The sequence below is a fragment of the Lonchura striata genome, chromosome 17 (genome assembly GCF_046129695.1).
Source record: "Lonchura striata isolate bLonStr1 chromosome 17, bLonStr1.mat, whole genome shotgun sequence".
Taxonomy (NCBI): domain Eukaryota; kingdom Metazoa; phylum Chordata; class Aves; order Passeriformes; family Estrildidae; genus Lonchura; species Lonchura striata.
In genome coordinates, this window is record NC_134619.1 from 7819850 (window position 1) to 7826198 (window position 6349).

The window sequence follows — 6349 nt, forward strand, 5'->3', positions numbered from 1 at the left end:
GCCTGAGCATCGGCGGCCGCACTTTCCGCACCGCCGCTCCCGCACCGCGCCGGGGCCGTGCGGGGCCGCTCCGGCCCGGGCAGCACCCCGGGGTGGCCCCTGGGACCCCGCAGCCCCAGCGCCCGCCGGGGGTCGGTGGCGCCGGGGGCTGGGGAGCTGCCTGGCAGCTGAGTACTGTCACGTTTTTTACTCTATAAAAACCTAAAAAAAAAAAAAACCAAAAACCCCACCAAAAACCTCAAAACCATGGTTTATAAGGTGAATAATGGGTTTTAAACTTTTTTTTTTTTTTTTTTTTTTGGGTTTTTTGGTTTTTTTCCTCCGAAAATTCCACTTGGGAACTGAAACTGCAGTGTGCTTTTCACTCTCCGACTGCTGTTCCCAGCACTGCTCGCTGCTTATCTCGGGGTGATGGGTGGCCGAGGGACAGGCAGCCCACATCCTCAGACTGGACTCCATGGAATGAGCAGATGTCGGGCAAGGAAGCAGCAGCCTTAGGATGAGCCAGCCCATAGGCAGAAAGTGCCCAGTTGTCGATGGGGTCAGGGTTCCATAGGGAAATTTCAGACCCGATTCTCGACATAATCCATATGCACGAGGTCTCCTTGGCTCAAAGATGTCTTGTAGGAAGGCAGAGGAATTGCCTTCTCATGCTGTTACACAGTCTTGTTTCTGTTCGGTCTTGGGAGAAAGGCCTTGGTCCAAGAATATTGAAACTTGATTTATTCCCGCAGAGGACAATGGAACTGATTCTATCCTGAAGGACTTTCTTGCCTTAAATTGCTATTTCACAGCTTCCCAGGAGCAGGAGCTCTCCAGGATTCCACTATCAGTGTGAAGTGTCTGATCCATTTTATCAGGGAAGGTGTTTCATGTCTGTCGGACCATAGGACAGTGTGTAAAAACCTTTGTGGAAGGTAAAACTTCGACAGCCCACAGGTGTTCTGGTTTATTACTGACACTTGCTATTGCAAATGAGAATATTGGAAATTTTATAGTGCTTTCATTGTGAGACTATCCCGCAGTGGTATAAACAAGGAGATAAGCAGCTAAGTACCACTAATGATGGGGAGTTAAGAGATATTTCCTGGTTGTCTGGCTGGAAATAGCTTCCAACTTCCTTTTCTTCTCTCTCTACCTCCCAGACCAGCTGGGAAAATTTCTGTTTCATAGATCCAAGGTGGGACTGTGCACCTCGATTTTTGGGGTGAAAAAAAAATGATACTAAATATTTAGGACACCTTTAAACAAGGTAGATTTATCATATTGGAACAATGTATTCGTTTCTGTGGTGAATCGTCCAAGTCAGCATGTTTAAACCATGGGAAATCCTTGTGTCTAAAAATGAGTTAATCTGAACTAAAACTCCTCGAGGGAATGGGATGTAGGGGGTAGCACTGGATACCAGTATGTGTGAACACAGAATTCCCCTCTGGCTTTAAAATGCTGCATACAGCCCTATGCAATTTTTCCCAAGTGTAAATTAGTAGTTGCAGTTAATTATCGCACATTTTCACAGCTATCACATTTTCCCTTGTACTCGGTGTCCGAAAACTTGAAACCAGACACGAGTCAGCCTTGTGCCTGGTTTGCAGCCAAGGTGAGGAGCAGTCTGTGGCGGATCTTTCCTTCCCGGTGTCTCCCCAGGGTGATGCTTTGGGAGCTGATGAAGGGATGTGCGAGCACGCCGCAGGGACGGCAGGACGGTGACACCGCTGGTGAACAATTTCTCAGGCAGCGAACCGAATTCTTGAGGAAAGCTGAGTGATGGGATTCGAGAAGAAGAGTCTCGGCTGACGTACGTGATCACAACATCCTGTTCAAACAATCACCAGGGAATTTGGTGATTGCTCCTGCGATACCATCTGTGTGCCAGGCGTGTGCCATGAGCCCAGCTATGGCACGGGCAGCTCTGCGCTGCCAGAACGTGCTCAGTTCTCAAATCAAGAAAGATTTATCGAATAAAAGGGCAGGTTGCCGGGTGATGGCCGTAGTTATGGGGGTGTCTGGCCGGGGATGGTGCTTGGCTCCCCAGCAGCGCCCCAGGGCTGCCCTAGGGGTGCAGGCAGCCATCAGCCCATGGGTGCTCCTGCCAGGCCATTCTCATGCAGAGCACGTTGCTGATGGACTCATCAGAGCTGAGGACGAGCCAAGGGCAGCAGTTTGGAGTTGCAGGTATGTGCCCTCATTCACCATAAATACCCAAGTAAAAGCAGCAACCAAAAAGCAATGGGGACACACGCCCCCACAGGAAAAATCCGAAAACAGCGGTGCTCTCCAAACAGAGCAGAGGATCCATGCGCCCTACTTGAGATGCATTTTTCGGTTTCATTTCACTATCAAACTTGAAAAGCTTCCTCAGCATTTGGAGAGTGTTGCTCCGGGAAGGATCCTTATTACGTATTCCCAAGAGATCAAATCCTGGGGTGTCCCCATCATGTTCCTTGATGCCATTACCTGTGCCAAGCTCTCCCAGCCTTTTGCAGTTGCTCCCAGGTCAGCCTTGCAGCTGAAGTGGGGAACATTGCCTGCATTTGGCAACCTGAGAAACGCCTGGAAAAGGCAAGAGTTTGTGAAGAAGCCGGGGGGGCTTTCACCCAGCTTGTCAGAGCCCACCTGCTCTCTGGGTGTTCTGCCCACCTGCAGTGTCTGCCTTGGGCTGGAAGCACTAAGAGAACATCTCTAGACACAGTCTGAGGGATGTTGTGACTCCTCCCGGCTGCCCAGCTGAAACTTCTGAGGAGTTAGTTCTGTCCCCCTGCATAAATGAGATCTTTGAGACCAGGATTTCAGTTTCTTCTGCAGTTTAATGCCCCTTCCTCTCCCCATCACACTCCTCAACCTTTGGTCCCAGGCAGACACTGCTGCAGGAGCAAGTGGTGCCAGCCTTTCATGCAGAGGTGGAGCAGGGCTGGGAACTCCACTGCTGGGTTCTGGCATGCTCCTGCCTTGCAACTACAGGCAAAACATTCCCTCTCTCCACCAGCTCCTCTGCTCCTGAGCAGGGACCATAATCCCTGACCCGGGCAGGCAAGAGCAGCTCTGGACCTGGCATGGAGGGAGGGGGCTCTGCGGGCAGCCACCCCCTGGGAGCAGCGTTCCTCTAGGTAGAAGTGTATGTGCTGAGGAGGGTGGTTTGGGGAGGCCTCGTCACTTCAGATTAGGCTGTAGCAGGCGTATCCTGTTTTCTAGGAAAAAGAGGATTTTGTGGCCAGCTTTGTTAGGGAGGCATTGAAGATTTTTCTTTGTGTGCCTTGGCGTTTGAAGTTTGCAGGCGGTAGCTGCAGACTTTCTAGATGTTCTGGTTACACGGATGACACTTATTTTTAACCTTATTTTTATTAGAGGTTTGTATCATGTGGGCCTGGCCAGCCCACAGGAAGGGCTAGAAACTTCTTGTAGGAGGGATAACATTTCCTATCTCTGTGTAAACAGCAATTCCCCCCAGATGGGAAAAACTAGCCCAGCTGTAAGGCATGCTGGGGCTGTATTCCCACATGTGGCAGCAGGATGAGGCTGTCCCACAACGGGAACAGACCTCACTTCCAGCAGCCAGAGCCCTGCTGAGTGGCACAGCTCTCCCCAGACTCAGGAGAGGTGCCAGGAGAGGTGCCAGGAACAGGAGATCTGCTCTGGGGAGCCGTGGTGAGGAGTGACTGCTGCTGAGAGCTGTGATGGAGCAGCACTGGTGGAGCTGCTGGAAGGGCAGGCAGCCAGCGCGGGGCTGGGGTGAGGGCTCAGACAATGAAGATACTCATGGAAGAGGAGGAGACATCCTGTGAGACGTGCTCTGATGGGGTCTTGCAGTGAAGAAAGCTGTGTATTGAGAATGACATTACTGTGGGCTGGGAAAGAGCCTCTGAGCTGTGTGTACATCCTGGGAACCACAAGGCATGAAGGCAGCAGGAGCATCGCTGCTGACTTTGGTGGAAAGAGAAGTTCCTTCTGCTCTCAGCCCCAGCTTGCAACTGTCCAAGCTGATTTAATGGTGCTGGTGCTCCTCCCTGCCTGCGAGAAGACTAAACAAGTGCTCAGCCGTTACTGGGACATGGGAATCTGGGACCCACAAGATCTGGAGGTGACAAGGTTACACTGCTGACAGCTGTAGGTAATGACACACATTTATTTATTTGTGGAGGATCTCCAGGAACGCTGCTGTGATACATGGACTAGGTCCCAGATCAAACCCTTGGGTGCAAAGCAAAAGATGGGAAATGGTAGCAGCCAGAGCAGAGGGTGGCATTAGTTTGCCTGGCCAGGGTGACAAAGAAGAATTTTAGGGAGAAATTTGAAGTGGGAGAACTGGGTGGACAGGAAGGAGCTGGGCCTGGTGCCATACCCCAGGGGTACTTCAGAGAAGGTGCTGGCTGAGCAGCCTTCAGTGAAGAGAAGGATTCAGGGTTGGGAGTGAGGAGTTATGTGTGGAAGAGCTGGCATGGTTACTAGGAAGCATGTGAAAAATGAGGAGTCACTTCCAATGGGAATGGATGCTGCCAGTCCTGACTGTGTGCTGGTGACAGGGAATGGCTCCTTCAGCTGGTCAGTCCCTGGCTCTATGAATTTGGAATACCAGCCAGCCAAAGGAGCACAGCCAGATGGGGGAATGGTTCTTGCTGGAATGACATTTTGCAGAGAGGACGTGCTGCTCTGGGCATGTGCCCAGGGGTGGTGAGGGACCCCCCAGTTCTCCCTCCATGCTCACATAAGCCCTGGCCATGCTGTCTGCTCCTTGCAGCTGCTCCAGCTCTGGAGTGGAGGGGCTTTGCCCACACAGCTGTGTCCCATCACTGGTCTGTGCTGGAAAGCCACAGGGCGGGTGGGAAGCAGTGAGGGAGCTGCTTTGGTACCCTCCTGACAGAAGCTGCTGATGCCAGCCCTGGCTCAACAGAAGAGCCTGGTGCAGGTACCTGGAATGTGTGGCAGGAGCCTGGGTATAAAATCCTCTGTAGAGGTACCTTGTTTCCCATGAAATGACAGACACATTCTCCTGATTGTTATAAATAAACTCTCAGCATCTCTCTGTGGTGTGTGTAGCAGAGACAGGAAAAGTATCAAGCTTTGGCTCATCGTCTGCCAGAGCTGCTTTGTCTGGTATCAGACCTTTCCCACAAGCAGTTTGCAGAGCCTTGCTCTCCTGAATTAAATGATAACTGAGGGGCAGAGAGGGAAAGAGGGCGTTTCGGCTGGCAGGAGATTGATGGCAGGTCAGTGAGGCCAACAGCAGCAGGAAGGTTTCCGTAGAAAGGGAGAGGAACCAGTGGATGCTGGAAGGGCTGATTCCACCCTCACAGTGCCCTGGAAACTCTCATGAGCACAGCTCTCAAAAGCATTTCCCTTTCCTAAATCTGGAAAAACAAATGGGAGTATAATATATTTATTTGTTTTAATCTACTTGCCCGAGCTGCGAATTGCTTTAGGTTTATGTGGTGCATGTTTGTTTGAATGGTGATGTTTTGTATCCTCAGGGGCTTATTCAGAGTGGGTTTCTCAGCTCCTCCTGTTCACTTGCAGAGCATTTTTTACATTTGCTGCCAATTTTTTCATGCTTGTGTTCTGCAGGGATGGAGGTGTGGTTTGGGGGAACCTGCTGTACAGGCCTGGGGCTGGTCCTGCAGATTTCAGACACTTTGGCTAACTAAAATTTCCTCCTGACCTTGAAAGCTCATTTCTATCACACCAGGATAATCATATTCCTTTTCTTACTGTTCCACACTTTTCTGCTGAATCTAGAAGTAATAACAGGCGAGCAGGGAAGATTATACCCCACGTGGACTCCGGATGCTTTGTCTGGGGCAGGAGAGGCGCGGGCTGTGTCCCTGGCCCCGGCACAGCCCTGCAAGTGTCTTGCCTCTGGACGGGAAAGGGAAAGAACAAACAAAAACTGAATGTAAAACTTGTAGGGCTTTGTCTGCTCACGGTGCGCTGCGCAGGGTTGTGCTGCATGGGGCTGTGTGGGGCACGGTGCTGCTGGAAACCGGTGGGCAGAGTGGTGGCTCGGTGGGTGAGGGCTCTGCCCAGCCCTGGGGTGCCAAGGGAGTCTCCTCTGCCTCGGGGATTGAGCTGCGTGGGGCTCCGAGCCCCGGAGAAACGATGAACCCTGGGGGATGCTGGGCGGTGGAGGTGATACCAGGACGCCGGCGGGTACCAGGGGGTGGGGAGCCCCGGTAGGGTGTGAGACACCAGAGGAATGTGGAGCCCCCGGAGAGGGATGCTGAGCCCCGCGGGGTGATGCAGAGCACCGGGGAGGGTATGCGGGGAGCCGTGGCAAGGGGGATGTGGGGCGCCAGGCGGTGGTCCCAGGCGATGTGGGGCAGTGGATGGGACACACTGGGACACCAGGGGGTGTGGA